This window comes from Lynx canadensis, chromosome F1, assembly GCF_007474595.2.
Source record: "Lynx canadensis isolate LIC74 chromosome F1, mLynCan4.pri.v2, whole genome shotgun sequence".
Classification (NCBI taxonomy): domain Eukaryota; kingdom Metazoa; phylum Chordata; class Mammalia; order Carnivora; family Felidae; genus Lynx; species Lynx canadensis.
The window spans coordinates 11,656,530-11,671,851 of NC_044319.2; the positions used below are offsets into that span (position 1 = coordinate 11,656,530).

Consider the following 15,322-nt stretch of genomic DNA (forward strand, 5'->3'; position numbering starts at 1 on the left):
CTATTTCTTTGTTCCTCCACTCTGCCACCATATTCTCTTGCCTAGACTATTGATTTCTTAGATTTCACTCTTCCTGGTTTATGCAGTCTCCTAGATCCTACATATATGCTACACAAAGCAATCACAGTGAGGCTATACAACGCAAATTGAATTATACCATTTCCCTACCTGAGATGCTTCTCTTAAGAGAAAACCTAAAATTCTAACACGCTTTAGAAAAGCCTACATGATCGGATTCCTGCTTACTTCTCCACCTGCACTTGAAGTAATCTAGTCACTTCCACCTCTTCCAGTTTTCAAAGCCACCAGGCCCTTTCCTAGCTCAGGCGTGAAAACACAAACATTCTCTTTGAATATTCTGGCTCTGAAGTTTTTCTCCCTCTTCACAAGAAGTTCATGGACCTTACAAATGGTTCAGAATAAGCAACATAAATAAGATCGGGCAGATTCTATAGCCTGGCTCTCTCAACCCTTCACTCTATCCTCCTTCTAGATGGAGGCTAGAAATATAAAAAACTACATTCTCTAGGCGCCCTCTTGGCTAGAGTCCTTCATGTAAATTATGTCCTACCAATGAGATCTGGAAGGCAGAACTGAACACAGGCCATCTACCTGCTGGTGTTGCTACTGCAAGTTCGGGTGGGACACACAAGGGTCTGGAGGCAGTTGTGGTGGCCAGACTGAGTGCCTAAGTCACCAGATTCCGTGACAGTCAGTGCAGGTGGCAGCAGTGGAGGCAGCAGCAGCAACTTCTGGCTTAGATGCAGGTACGGTGACCTTGAAATCAATAGTTCCAGTGGTCTAACAAACTCATCTTAGTATAGGTGTGTTTCAAATTATAAAACAGGACAGAAAGTTTATAAAATTTCACATATTATATATGTCATATATTAGACTAGCAACATAAATTTCAGCAGTTAGTGGAAATATCTTGGTGTTTTAAAGGCCGAGGTTCAGCGCACTGGACTCAGCTGAATGATAACGCCCCTCAAATGTCTAAAAGTGTCTGGCCAAGTTGGAGGCACCCAACAGTAGATACAGTCATCACCTTCGTAATATTATAAATAAACTCCTAAAATTACAGCTAACAATGAATCACTTACATTGTACTTTCATTTTTAAAAAGACATAACATTTCATATGCACCTCACAATCCCCTGTTGCGTTGATAATGCAGACCATTTTCACCTTTTATAGGTGTGGATAACCTGGTTCTACGGATAGTCTTAGACTTCCTGTCGAGCACCGAAGAAAGACTGTATACAAAGATCAACCACTTTGGGCAGACTCTTAATTTCCTAAGCTGCCCAAGGCCTGCTTACGATTCCCTTCAAAGTTGCCATGGGTCTACCCCTACAATTCACTCTCTCACCTTGTTTAGACCACAGTGGTCTCCCAACAGGCCAGTTGCCTCCACCATCAAAAACTGACTCTAGTGATTTGTTTCCACATCTGTTTCACTCTTGCATCTATAAATGCCTTAAGGACAAGGACTACGATGGTTGTATATCCAACACACAGAGAACGCTCATGAAAGATTCACTGAGTTAACAGTAGTAATGATTTAGTGCAGGAGTGAATAAATGAAGGAAATGACTACATGTTCAAATATATACACTTCATTAATCTGGTTAATTAGCCAGTAGAGAAACTAGACCTCTTGGTTACTAATAATCCAGTGGGCTTTTGGGTATATTACACGCTTTAGATACGCCTGTTGTAAGGAACCCTGCAGCAAATCCTTTTGAAATGAAAGTCACCACTCCTTAATTTATCTGTTTTGCGAACTGATGGGTTTGTAGATCAGATTTGCTCAAACTAGGCCACACCTGTCTCAGAATGGAATCAAGAACTCTCAGCACTAATCCCACAGCTCTGCGAGTGACTTCTTCCGTGACCGTGATTGAGGATGACACTGCTGTTTCATCACAGATACAGGACACCACAAGGTGAATATGAGATGGGAGCCATCCGCCAGAGTGGCATTAGGCGTAGAAGCATGCTCACAAGTGAATTTCCAGTCGGTATATTAAGACACACCTAAATTTCCGGAAGGGCTACTTTATCTTCTGGTGAATATCCACAATGTACCAAAGGACCAACTCACCCTAAACATTAGAGCTCACATTATAGTTAATCATCTTTCAGCTTATTTGAACTTCTCTATTACTGCTATTGCTCTAGAATGGAATAAATCATGTTCTTACATAGGATCTTGACGCAAGAGCCTCGTTTAGAAAGCAAATAATAAACTGTTCACCATAGTTACAATGTCATCATTATTTTCCGGATTGTTTTTTTTCCACAAGTACTCATTTGTGCACAAAATACATTGAATTTTTCTATGAATGAGAATACCTGATAAATCAGAATGCCCCTTTACTTAGATAATTCAGATTAGTGTTGTTGCTCTCAGAAGTATCTTGTATTCTTTCCCCAAGTCTTTATTGTAAAAAGGTAATTTTAGATTTTTTCTCATCTTTAGTCTTTAACAGTAACAGCTTTTTTTTTTTTATACAAATTTGTTTTTAATGTTTCTTTATTTTTGAGGGGGTGGGGAGAGAGACAGACAGAGAGACAGAGTGCAAGTGGGGGAAGGAAGAGAGGGAGACACAGAATCCGAAGTAGGGTCCAGCCTCTGAGCTGTCAACACAGAGCCCGACGCAGGGCTCGAACCCACAAACTGTGAGATCATGACCTGAGCTGAAGTCGGACGCTTAACCGACTGAGTCACCCAAGTGTCCCAAATGGTTAACAGCTTTTTTGAAAAGAAAAACTTTTCTTTGGGATTTATATTCTAAGAGGTAACTTTAATCCCCTGAAATTCACTTTCTCCGTAGCAGATTCGTAAACTATCCTCTTAGAATACAAAATTTACATAGAAAAAAATAATTCCATTTCCTCATTCTCTTCCAGACTATCTGATCTCTCCTTTTCTCTGCCAAAGCAATGCTCGGAAGGCCTTATAGAAATCTGACTTTCTCTTCTATTGCTGGAATAAAACAATTCTTTTTCTTTCTTTCTTTCTTTTTTTTAAATTTATTTTGAAGAGAGACAGAGAGGAAGAAAGAGAAAGAGAAAGGGAAAGGGAAACAGAAAGAGAATGAGAAAGACAAAGAGGAAGAAAGAGAGAGAGAGAGCCAAAAGAGCAGGGTAGCAGGGGAGGGGCAGAGAGAGGGGGAGAAAGAATCCCAATCAGGCTCCACCCTCAGCACAGGCCACCACGTGGGGGTCAATCTCACAAACCACGAGATCATTACCAGAGTTGAAATCAAGAGTCAGAGGCTCGGGCATCTGGATGGCTCAGCTGGTTGAGTGGCTGACTTCTTTGACTCAGGTCATGACCTCACGGTTCGTGGGTTCCAGCCCCATGTCAGGCTCTGTGCTGACAGCTCAGAGCCTGGAGCCTGCTTGGGATTCTGTGTCTCCATCTCTCTCTCTGCCCCTCACCCACTTGTGCTCTCGCTCTCTCTCTCTCAAATATAAATAAACATTAAAAAAAAAAAAGAGTCAGATGGTCAAGCAGCTTTTTTTTCTCTTAACAAATAACTTTGAACTTTAGTCCGCATAGTTGAGTATTTTAGAAAACCAAAGAAAAGTAATTTCAAAACTGTCATTCAACAGTTAATTAGAATGAATGCTGGCACGGCCAATTCTGGTCTTCTAGCACCTCCAGCACATGTTCCCAAGTAATTATCTTCCACTACACCCTGCACGCTCAGGTGCCAGTTCAAAATCTCTCCTTCACAGGGGCGCCTGGGTGGCTCAGTCGGTTGGGAGTCCGACTTCGGCTCAGGTCATGATCTTGTGGTTCATGGGTTCGAGCCCCGCATCGGGCTCTGTGCTGACAGCTCAGAGCCTGGAGCCTGCTTTGAATTCTGTGTGTGTCTCTCTCTCTGCCCCTCCCCTGTTCATGCTTTCTCTCTCTCTCTCTAAAATAAATAAAAATTAATAAAATTTTTAAACGTATTAAAAAAAAATCTTCCTTCATTCCTGGTGGTATCACTACCTTCCCAAGTGTTCAGGCTAGCGAATTTCAAACTATTTCTAACAATTTCATTCATTCCACACAACCAGTTAGTCATTACCTAATTTGCTAATCTCATTTGTTAATTTCCCCCTCCATTTATTCAATGAGTATTGATACCTATAATATGTGAGGTACTGGGGCCAGAGGTAAGGAAATAAAGTTTAACTGAACATTTCTATTCTAAGAAGTCACAGTCTTACAAGACGTCAAGTAAATAAACAGCTAGCGACGTTCTAGGAATTGTTTAACAAAGAGCTGTCCAAAACCAAAACATAAACCATAAACTGATTTGTATTGTTTGCTCATTTCCGTGGTGTAAATACTCCTGCCATGACAGAACGTGAAGATGGCAAGTGGTGCTAACAAGGGGATCTTGTGAGCTGGTGCGAGCTGACCCAGCATGCCACTGTGAAAACCCTCACGAGGTGACCAAAGCTCTACTGGAGACACAACGCAAAGTGCTCTGGGAGCACAAGGATCTTCACAGGATCTTTTAGGTTCTGTGAACTTCCTTCCATCCTTCACAACTACTGCCTTAAACTAGTTTAGCAAGGGGCAAGGGAGGCCAGCAAGGTAGTTTTTTCCGACTCAACCACCTCAATGGCTCCCCACTAAGTTCAAGTGTATAGGGTATGGTAATTCAAGGTGCTTCTCAATTTTGCCCTGAGGTATTCTTTTAGCCTATCACTTCATACAATTTATGCTTTAGAAACTATTCAGACGTGAAAAAGGCTACTGAAAGAGAAACACAAAATTTGTCTGTGGACCCAGGATATAACAGAAGACGTACCTACTTGCCTTAACAGTGAACCTTTCTTTACAACTTGCATTGAGTCCTGTCTATACTCTGTGATAATCAACATGCCCATCAAACACAGTAGAGTGGAGAAGCTTATCAATACATTTATTCGCTCTTCCCGGATTTGGAATGTGTTTTTATTTCACCATAACTTGTTCATGCTATTCCTTCTAGCATGTTTTCCCTCTTATTTCTCTGGTCAGTGAAACTCGAAGCCTCCAGAAGAAGAGTCTTTCCATGAAGCATTCCCCAATTCCCAGCTAGAATTAATAACTCTCTGTGCTACAAAGGGTACTTAGCAATGGACCTTGTGTCATAAACTGAAATTATGTTGGCTATCTCTCTGTGAGGGTATTGATCAGTACTATTTGCAGATGACATGATATTATACATACAAAATCCTAAAGACTCAACAAAAAAACTACTAGAAGTAATATATGAATTCAGTAAAGTTGCAGGATACAAAGTTAATACCCAGAAATTGGTAGCCTTTCTATACACTAATAACGAAGTAGCAGAAAGAGAAATTAGGGAAATAATTCCATTTACAATTGTACCAGAAAGAATAAAATACCTAGGAATAAATTTAACCAAGGAAGTGAAAGACCTATACTCTGAAAACTATACAACATCAGTGAAAGAAATTCAAGATGACGCAAACAAATGAAAGACATTCCATACTCGTGGATCAGAATTAACTTTATTAATTAATTTAATATTGTTAAAATGTCCATACTACCCAAAGCAATCTATATATTCAGTGCAATCCCCATCAAAATACCTATAGCGCTTTTCACAGAACCAGAACAAATACTACAATCTGTATGGAACCACAAAAGATTCCAAATAGCCAAAGCAATTTGATGAAGACGAAGAAAGATGGAGGTGTCAGAATCCCAGATTTCAAGATGCTCTAGAAAACAGCAGTAATCAAAACAGTATGGTACTGGCACGAAAACAGCCACAGAGCAATGGAACAGAATAGAGAGCCAAGAAATAAATGTATGCTTACACAGTCAATTAATCTATGACAAAAGGAGGCAAGAACATACAATGCAAAAAAGACAGTCTCTTCAATAAATGGTATTTAGAAAACTGAACGGCTACATGTAAAAGAATGGAACTAATACCATATTCAAAAATAAACTCAAAATGTAGTAAAGACCTACACGTGATACCTGAAACCATAAAAAATCACAGAAGAGAACACAGGCAGTAATTTCTCTGATATTGTCACAGCAACAGTTTTCTAGATATGTCTCCTAAGACAAGAGAAACAAAAACAAACTATTGACCCTACATCAAATAGAAAGCTTTTACACAGTGAAGGACACCAACAAAATGAAAAGGCCACCTACTGAACGGGAGAAGATGACACATCTGATAAGGGGTTAATTCCCCAAATACATAAAATCATATGACTTCACTCATATGAGAACTTTAAGAGACAAAACAGACAAGGGAAGGGAAAAAAAGAAAGAATATAAAAACAGGGAGGGGGACAAAACAGAAGAGACTCATAAATATGGAGAACAAACTGAGGGTTACGGGAAGGGTTGTGGGAGGGGGGATGGGACCCATGGGTAAGGGGCACTAAGGAATCTACTCCTGAAATCATTGTTGCAGTATATGCCAACTAATTTGGATGTAAATTTTAAAAAATAAAAAAATAAAACTAAAAAAAATTAAAAATAAATTAAAAAAATAAGAATGTATACAATTCGACAAAGAAGCCCTCATACGTTGTTGGTAGGAATGCAAATTGGTGCAGCCGCTGTGGAAAACAGTATGGAGACTCCTCAAAAAATTAAAAACAGAAATGCCATATAATCCAATAATTCCACTACTGGACATTTATCCAAAGAAACAAAAACACTAATTTGAAAATATATATGCACCCCTATGTTTATTGCAGCATTATATACAATAGCCAAGATAGGAAAACAACTTAAGCTATCCATCCATTGATAGATGAACGGTTAGGGAAGATGTAGGATATATACACACATACACACACAATGATATTTTGCAGCCAGAAAAACGAATGAAATCTTGCCATTTTGGGACAGCATGGATTGACCTAGAGAGTATAATGCTAAGTGAAATAAGTCAGAGAAAGACAAATACCATATGCTTTCATTCACATGTGGAATTCAAGAAACAAATCAAATTAATAAAGAGAGAGAGAGAGAGAGAGAGAGAGAGAGAGAAACAAAAAGCCAGACTCTTAAATATAGAGAACGAGTGGTGACCAGAGCGGAAGTGGGTAGGGGGATGGGATAAATAGATAATGAGATTAAGAGTACATTTATCTTGATGGGCACTGAGAAATGTATGGAATTGTTGAATCCTTATACCATACACCTGAAACTAATATAACACTGTATGTTAGTTGGGCTTGAATTTTAAAAAAAAGGAAAAAAGTACTGATCAGGGCAGTCTTGTTCCCTGCTACCTGAATGCCAAGAACAGTCTAGAACACACTAGGTGTTTGGTTAGTATTTACTGAGCACACAAAAACTCAATTATAAATGTCTCCTCTGAGAGAGAACACAACCGTTGGAAATGGGGACTGTGTCTTTTTCATCTTAATACCCCTCAGAACTTTCGGTACGTCTCACACAGGGAGGAACTTAATATATGAGGTTTGAGTTAGTTTGAATCTTCTCTAGAAATTTTAGTTTTTTAGTATCCAAAAACTACATACCATGATTTATGAAATAAGTATATTTCGAAATGTAGGTACAACATAGAAATATACCAAACAAATTGAATTTATTTTCTTTTAATTTTTTTTAACATGTATTTATTTTTGAGAGACAGAGAGAGAGACAGAACATGAGCAGAGGAGGGGGCAGAGAGAGAGGGAGACACAGAATCCGAAGCAGGCTGCAGGCTCCGAGCTGTCAGCACAGAGCCCGACGTGGGGCTCGAACCCACAAACCGTGAGTTCATGACCTGAGCCGAAGTCGGATGCTTAACCGACTGAGCCACCCAGGCGCCCCCACAAATTGAATTTCTAAAGGGGTGAAGAAGCAGCCTAGGCAATACAGACAGGGTCCCGACCAAAATTTACACTGGAGAATCTCAAATATTTCTACTGCACAGGGAAGAGTTGTGACCACTTCTCCAGCAGGTGATGAAGTGGAACCTGGGACTTGTACAAATAACAAAATGGCAGCACAAACAGAATGCCAGGCTCTCAGTACCATTTTGCAGCTCTTTGGAGAGGATTCATGGGAACCCACAGGCTGAGGACCTGACTACTTTATCGCTCTGTGGGTGTGGATATGTGCAATACAGTTCTTACTCATTTTGGAGGTTTTGTTGATTCCCCATGTAACAAGTTAATTCATACTAATACCTGGAGGTACATTTTGTAGTCAGGTCATCTTGGAGAGCACACTAGAAAAAAAAAATATGATTCAAGGACAAATGTTCTCTAGGTTATTTACTGAGCGTTTTTGTATTGCTTCGTTTGAATGCGGGTGTTCTTTTTTAGGCAGGGATAAGCATTTGGTCACACTTGTTTCGTTTTTTCTTTTAAACATTTCAGGCTAAAACTATACAGTCACAATCTATGCTGTACAACTTGATTGTTCAAATAATTTCTATGTAGCAAATTGCTGGAAATGAATGTAGATCCTTCCTGGGGGTACCTCCTGGGCCTGCCTCATGAAGAGTTTCCATCCGTTCAAGGGCGCCTGGGTGGCTCAGTTGGTCAAGCGTCTGACTTCGGCTCAGGTCGTGATCTCGCGGTCCGTGAGTTCGAGCCCCGCATCGGGCTCTGTGCTGACAGCTCAGAGCCTGGAGCCTGTTTCAGATTCTGTGTCTCCCTCTCTCTCTGCCCCTCCCCCGTTCATGCTCTGTCTCTCTCTGTCTCAAAAATAAATAAACGTTAAAAAAACAAAAAAAAAAAGACTTTCCATCCATTAAAGGGAGTGTCGGTGTTATTCTCTTCAATCTCCACAAGCACGCTGGCTTGGCTAAGGAAGCACACCAATCCGTACTTGCATGGGGACACAGAATAAGCACATTCCCGTTATTTTCCAGGAAGTTTAACCGTGAACTTACTGCCCCTCCATATTACCAAAGCATTAGGCTTCAAGAAGAGTGTATATGAAGGATTGCTTTAACACAAACAACACATCCTTTCACTTGGAACTTCAGCCTCTACTGCAACAAAACATAAGATCGAATCACTCTGATTTCCCTTAAAATTGTCACCCCCTGGGATGACACCATCAGCTTCTGACAGAGACAGCCTATGAAACTAGCTGCTACTAAAGACCATGAGTATTAGATCCCATGGAGCCTTCTTTGGGGATCCATGAAGGAATTTCCTCTTAGGTATCAGGACAAGTTAGGAGTTGTTGGTGAGCCATTAGTTTATCTCATGGACACTGTCAGTCATGTAATCTAATCCTGTGTATGCCTAAAAACTAAGAGCCACACTGTGGCCTCCCTGTAATAAGAATATAGGACTTGATGATGCACCTGTCCTCATTTCTGGTCTCATTTGCTCCCAGTACTGAGTTCCTCATTCACTTTCTTTTCCTTATCATGTTGCATACATGTTTCTAAATTACCTTTAGTTCTAATGAAAAAAGAACTTTAATATAAATAAATGAATATATTAATGGCAATGTTGTAAGCTTTTAAAGGTACATAGTTAACTTGTAATATACAATTACAGATATTAAGATATTTTCAACCCTTATAGTGATATGTAACTGCAGGGTTTTTGTTGCATGCACTCTTAAAAAATGAATGTTTAAAAACCATAAAATTGCCATTTCATGTGCTAAGTATCTTGCCTTGTGAAAGATTTATTTTCTTTTATAAAACTATTTAAATCTGTAAAATACTTGTACAGCCATTTAATTTATTTAATAAGTCATACCAAAAGGGGTTCTATATTTATAAATTGCTTCTATGATACATGGGCTCATATAATTCAGCCACTTTTAAAATGTAATCATTTAGGGGCACCTGGGTGGCTCAGTCGGTTGAGCGTCCAACTCTTGGTTTCGGCTCAGGTCACGATCTTGCGGTTTTGTGAGTTCCAGCCCCGCACTGGGCTCTGCACTGGCAACTCAGAGCCTGCTTGGGATTCTCTTTCTCTCCTTCTTTCTCCGTCCCTCCCTCACTCATGCTGTCTCTCTCTCTCTCTCAAGTAAATATATAAAAACTTAAAAAATAAAATATTATCATTTATATTATTATGCTTTTAAAATATGATAAAAAGCTAGTTTTGAAATATAATTTAATTTATTTAACAGAAATTAACGGACTGTCAAGATTCGTTAGTCCAAGCATTCCCTAAATAGAAACAGTTAAGCAGATTTCCTGTTCTTACATTCTTTTTGGTTGTCTTGACTGAAAGTATACATACATACATACCAAGTAAAATTCTCTGCATGAGAGGAGAAAATTAAAAGACAAATTATTGCTTTGGGAAAAAGCCATTCATCCTCAGTCAGAATTCATGTGTGAGTTGCTTTACGTATCGTTTGTACAACCCAATGTCTCAAACGTGACGAGACCATAGCAGAACTAAGCAGTATGTGCTGGTAAGTCAAGCTGATGAACGCTGCTCTTTGTAATGCCTACTGTTTACTATCTCCTCAGGTTAATTAGTTTCCAAACATTATATAAATCTTTTATATATTCATGCACTTCAGAAACCGACATAAGTGTTGCTATTCGGAGAAAATATTTTGCAAAGGAAACCACGTAATCATTAAAGTCTGTTAAACCGCCATGGTAGTTGAGAAAGGGCAAGACAGACTACAAAGAACACACACCTTTGATCTTCTCACCCAGCAATTTCACCGGTAAGAACTTATTCTAAGGTAATAATAAAAAGCTAGTGCAAACATCTGTTTATAAATCCGGTCTCAGCAATGTCCTTGACATAAAACATTTGAAAATATCAACAGCAGGGGACTGGCTAACTAATCATATGCTGGAACACGACACAGCTCTTACTTACCGTGTTATGGAAGGACATTTACTGGGGAGAGAGGCAACAGAAAACAAGTGTGGGCCAGCTAGACTCACACCAAGCAACTCTGGTACATTTCACAGGAAAGAAGCAACTGAACTGTTTCTATCAAAAGAACCAGAAAACAGAGCCATTTGGATACTTTAATATTGGCAGAGTCTGAAGTCACATAATCTCGGAGACAATCTGTAATGCGGTCTCAATTTGAGGAAGCAAGTGGGAATCCACAATGTACTCTGAAATAAGGAACCTGGGGTTCTTGGTTGCCATTAAAGCGCTGGGACTCAGATTCATTGCTTGTTGGTAATTCTTAATGTACTGCTTTTGATTTCCATTAATAAAGGGGTCTAAGGCCATACCGCCCGGAACACACCTGATCTTGTCTGAATTCCAACAACAACAAAAAAAAAAAACGGGGGAAGGAAAGATTTGATAGGGTTTACAGTAAGTATATGCACAATTCTTGACCCTGAAATGTGATACGCCCAGAATTTGAGTTTACTGGGAAAATTCTATCGGTGCTCCTCAAAGCTAGATGTCTTCAATAAGAGCAAAAGTTAGAAAAAGACTGGATAACTCAAATGACTAGAAATGGGTTATAAAGGCTTTTGCTTTTGAGCCCAAGTCTAGTGAAGCCAGAAGTAGAAGCTATTCACATATAATCTCGTTCAGTCTGGTATCTATTAAAATGGATAAGCTTAAGCCCATTACTCTAGATCAGAGAGACAAATCAGAAATGAAAAAGACATCCCACATCTTCAATTATTCACAGAAATTGCCTTAAATCTATGTTCACTTCTTACTGCTATTTTCATATTGCAGACGAATGAAGCATTTAACAAAATTTAAATCCTTTTTCCTTTTTTAAAACAAAGAGCATCACCAACAGGCATTAGCCAAAAGTCTGCCAGAGACTTGGTGCTTGACGTGTGGCCTGCAGACCAGCTACGCGCGCGTCACCTGAGTTTGTCAGGAATGCAGAATTTCAGGCCCCAACTCAGAATGACTGAATCACACTCTGCAATTCAACAGGATCTTAGGGGTTTCCTCAGAAAGCTGAAGAAGCACTGTGTTAGAACATTTTTCCGGTATTGGAGACACCAACGAGGTGTGACACAGGTCCCCTAATTAGTATCCAGACCAGGAGGTGAGGACTGTTCATAAAATATAAACGTATACAGGGGCATCTGGTGGCTCGGTCGGTTGAGCATCCGGTTCCCCTCAACGGGCTCTGGGCTGACAAGTGAGGTGCCTGCCTGGAATTCTCTCTCTTTTCTCTGCCCCTCCCCTGCTTGCATGTATGTGCATGCGCTTTCTCTCAAAATACATAAGCTTAAAAAAAGAAGATAAACTATACAAGGAGCACATGGTAATTGACAGATGATAAGTGTAGACGATCAATGGTGTAATAGTTTAAAGGAATGCAAACATTGCTCAAGGTTGGGGCAGTTCATACGGTCTTACAGGAAGGACGGTGCCTGGAAAAGAGGAAAACAGGGAGTATGGTATTCTCAACCCTACTTTGCATAGATTTACTCTGTAGCAGCTTTGTAAATTTCACATACCCAGCGCTCTGAGGCATGAGCAAGGTCAGGAGAAACTATGGAGTCTGAACAACTTAGTTACAGCAACTTGAAAATAACATTCTGATCAGGTATCAAAGCTTCAGAAGATAGTGGAGTGAGGCATCTTACGAGATCACATGCTTCATTCTGAAATGTACAGCCTTCTGGGAGAGAGGCCACAGCTGTTTTACCCATATATATGTATTTCACTTTTCACATTGAATGTGTTAAATGTAGGTTTAACTTAAAATATAAGGCAAGTTCTTTTTTGAAGCCCTGCTGAAAGGACTCCTATTGGAAAGTACAGAATTCTTTTATAAATAGTCAATTCCTACATTACATGCACTGTGAGTTAACATTTTCATTATATTTTAATTAAGTATTTTTGAAAGAATCGTGCCTGTACTTACTAGAGAGGAGCAATGATTATTGTTTTGCTATCTAACGCCAGCAGTCAAAAATCAATATACGAAGGTAAAAGAGCGGCACTTGTCTGCATGGTTACGTTTAAGGGCCCCCAAAGTCCCTCTCGATCTGGCCTCGCAAGCGGCAGGACTGTCTCACTAAGATATAAATAAAATGCCTTACTAACAACATCCTGAGAATACCGTGGCTCATTACTATCCGTGCCAACTGTAACTGATCCTGGGCTCGAACCTGGCTCTGGTGTCAGCGGCTTTTACCTACTGATAGACTGGTAAGGTGGCAGGCGAGTTCTTGTCCAAAAATGGTAATTTCCCAGGGTCTCAAGGTTTAAAAATATTTTCTTTCTATCTCAACACAAAGCCTACTGTCTTTAAGCAATACCACCAGGGGCTGACATTTGAAACTGACAAGCAGCACATGTGCATTAGCGAGATAAGGCCTGGCACATGTTACTACCTCTTGGGATTTTAAAATGCTAGCCGCTCCAGCTGGTGGCTGTGCCCCATCCCTGGTGCTGCACTGCTTTGGGGAAACTCTAGCCCCTCCTTCTGACTGTGATGAGGACATGTCTGATCGGAATATGGTTATTTCTGGAAATACTCGGAATAAGTGAATTCCTGTATGAAGAAAAAGAAAACGGAAAGAAAAAAAAAAGATAAAATATTACACTAAGAGATCTTAAAGTATTTGATAGAAAAACAGTGAAAGCGGCCAAGAAAAAGTATAAAAATCACTAGGGAGGATTTTTGTTTTAAATAAAAATGAAAATAAGTGAGAGGGAAACAAGAGACTGAAAGGGAAAACTTCTTGTGAGAATGATTTGGATAAATGTACTAGAAAAAGGTGAAGCAAACACTGCTGGTAGAAGGAATGTGAAAATGAAAACCAATTAAATGCCAAAATTACAGACACCCCCCCCCAAAAAATGACAAGAACAAAAACAAAAACAAAAGGAAAAGGAAAAGGTCCATTATGTTAGAAAGAAGGTAATTATTGAAAGTTTCCAATCCCTGTAGGGACCAAGGTGGCACCTATGGAATAAAAGGCAAGGGACAAGGAGCTGGGGGTAAGAGTAGAGAGGAGGACAGAGTACTTAGCCAGAGGAGCAAGCAAAGCCAAAAGCTTTGCAGGGAAAACAAAATTCAAAATACCAGGAGGAGGGTCAGGAAAAGTTCCAACTCCAAAAAGACACAGGGGCAAGTGTCTTTAAAAAGGTGGCATGGGTAACAGTTTCATGAAGGGTTACTGAAATGAAATGGAATGTCACAGAACTAATCTTTGGAGAATGGCGGCTAGAATGACACTACTCTCATCTTTAAAATATTTATTGGTACTGTTATCACAGACAGCAACCACAGTGAAGAGACTGGAGACCAACCCAACAGGAGAGGTATATTCTTAGGTGCAAAATATGTTTCTTGCATTATATGCAATTAAATTTTGAGAAATATTGAGATTTTTGAATCATAAAAAAATTCAAACTGGAACTGGGCAGAACAGAGTTCAAATCCTAGCTTCAATTTTTAAAAGAAACATGTCTTCAATAAGAAAATTAAAAGACACTTAAAAAAGATTTTTAAAAACCTGAGTCTTGAGATTATTCTTCACTTCTAAGATTGGCACCAGAGGGGCGCCTGGGTGGCTCAGTCGGTTAAGTGTCCGACTCTTGCTTTTGGCTCAGGTCATGATCTCATGGGTTTGTGAGACTGAGTTGACAGCATGGAGCCTGCTTGGGATTCATTCATTCATTCATTCATTCTCTCTCTCTCTCTATCCCCCCTCCCCTGCTCATGCTCTCTTTCTCAAAATAAATAAACTTTAAAAATAAGTAAACAGGGGCGCCTGGGTGGCTCAGAGAGTTAAGTGTCTGACTTTGGCTCAGGTCATGATTTCGCAGTTCATGGATTCGAGCCCCGCGTCTGGCTCTGTGCTGACAGCTAGCTCAGAGCCTGGAGCCTGCTTCGTATTCTACGTCCCCCTCTCTCCGTCCCTCCCCTCCTTATGCTGTCTCTCTCTCTCTCACATGCGCGCGCAAAAGTAAACAGACAAACAAGTAAAATGGGCACTAGATAATCTTTCCTGAAGAGCATGAGAGTTAGAGAGGAGCACAAAGCTTCTGGGTCAATGACCAGATATAGCAGCCATAAGAAATAGCACAGGAGATGTATATTTCAGCAACGCAAAATGGGAACTTCATTAAGTTAAATAAGATACTTGTCTGAATGTAACCGTGAAAATAATAAAAAAAACCTTTCCTTCCTGGAGTTTCTCCCACCTTCTAGTGGGAGAAGATACAAAAATTAATGTGTTTAATAGGTAAATGGTGCAGTGTTGAGAAGATAATACTTAACATAGAAATGAATAAAACAAAATAAGTTAGGATAAGCGGCTGGGAAGGTCAAGGTGCTGCCAGGGGCAGGGCAGGTGAGGTCTCCTTTAGATGAGATGTGCAAGCACCATAAGTTGATACGACTAAATACCAATTTGGATTTCTT

General features: G+C 39.8%; 1 protein-coding gene across 2 annotated transcripts in view; it reads right to left on the reverse strand.

Annotated features, from left to right (window-relative positions):
- Positions 1 to 15,322, reverse strand: part of NME7 (NME/NM23 family member 7) — a 264,656-nt gene that overhangs the window by 71,405 nt on the left and 177,929 nt on the right. The gene's annotated exons all lie outside the window — the stretch shown is intronic.